At 36.6% G+C, this 1,461-nt stretch overlaps 1 non-coding gene across 1 annotated transcript; it reads right to left on the reverse strand.

Annotated features, from left to right (window-relative positions):
- Positions 1–1,061: 1,061 nt before the first annotated feature.
- On the reverse strand, positions 1,062–1,168 carry LOC112101376. Its single transcript, XR_002907503.1, has one exon. It is a non-coding gene; the product is annotated as a small nucleolar RNA R71 (small nucleolar RNA).
- Between the last annotated feature and the right edge of the window lie 293 nt (positions 1,169–1,461).

Consider the following 1,461-nt stretch of genomic DNA (forward strand, 5'->3'; position numbering starts at 1 on the left):
AACCGAGCCAACCATTAGAAAATAGTCAAGACCATTAGGAGAGTTTATTCACTCAACTACTTTATATTCCCATTGATTTTATCCTTGAGATTGACGTGATAATTTACTTTATTGCATTTTATTTATTACGTTTTTATTTTAATTAGTATAATAGTTTCACTAAGTGTTTTATTTTATTTTAGCACAAAATCTTCACTGTTAAGATTGTTGTAGCAAATCTAATAACATCAATCCCTGTGGAGACGATCTTGAATACTCATCACTTTATTACTTGCTGTGTACACTTGCACATTGACACCAATAGCATTAGTATTTATAACCAACAAGTTTTTGGCGCCGTTGCTGGGGATTGATTATTAATTGTGATTTGTGAAATTAGTTTTAACGGAGCTAATTTTTTATTTAATTTAAATTTGTTTATTTTGTTGACATAGGTGATGTAGCAACCCTTGCATGTGCAAATATAAATCTGTTGACTTCCAGTTTGATCTAGAAATTAAAAGAACTGCAAGGAGATTGAGAAGAGAGCATCGGGAATTACAAGCTGCTGTAGCAATGGATGATTTACAAAATTTGAGAAACTTAAACCGTAGAGAGGGGATACAACCAATCAATGTACGTGAAGGTCTAAATGGACAATGTATTCAAGGACAACCAGGGAACAACAACATTATTCACATGGTGAACAATAGAGATAGAGCCATTCGAGACTACGCAGTGTTGACTCCTCAGGCCATACATTCGGGAATAGTTAGACCCGACGTTCAAGCTGACAATTTCGAACTCAAACCCGTGATGTTTCAGATGCTTCAAACAATAGGGCAATTTAATGGTCTGCCATCTGAAGATCCTCATCTACACCTTAAGTTATTTTTGAAAGTAAGTGATGCTTTCAAGATTGCTGGAGCATCGCAGGAAGCATTGAGACTCACACTTTTCCTGTTTTCTTTGAGAGATCGAGCAAGAGCATGGTTGAATTCTCTACCACCAGATTCTATCACTACATAGAAGATTTGGCTGACAAATTTTTGATGAAATACTTCCTGCCAACCAAGAATGCAAATTTAAGGAACGAGATCACATCTTTCCATCAACTTAAAGATGAGAGCTTGTGTGATGCATGAGAGAGATTTAAGGAGTTACTCAGAAGACGTCCTCATTATGGTATTCCTTGCTGCATACAGTTGGAAACTTTCTATAATGGTCTCAACCCAAGCACTAGATTGATGGTGGATGCTTTAGCAAATGAGGCTTTGTTATCTAAGTCTTACAATGAGGCTTATGAAATTTTGGAGAGGATTGCTAACAACAATTATCAGTGGCCATCAACCAGACAAGCTGCAGTAAGAGGAACAGCAGGAGTTCATAATGTAGATGCCTTGACAGCATTGTCAGCCCAAGTAACTTCATTAACAAACATAGTGAAATTTATGACCACTGCTCCAACAAGTGTCAACCTAG

The sequence above is a fragment of the Citrus clementina genome, unplaced genomic scaffold (assembly GCF_000493195.1).
Source record: "Citrus clementina cultivar Clemenules unplaced genomic scaffold, Citrus_clementina_v1.0 scaffold_2, whole genome shotgun sequence".
Taxonomy (NCBI): Eukaryota; Viridiplantae; Streptophyta; class Magnoliopsida; order Sapindales; family Rutaceae; genus Citrus; species Citrus x clementina.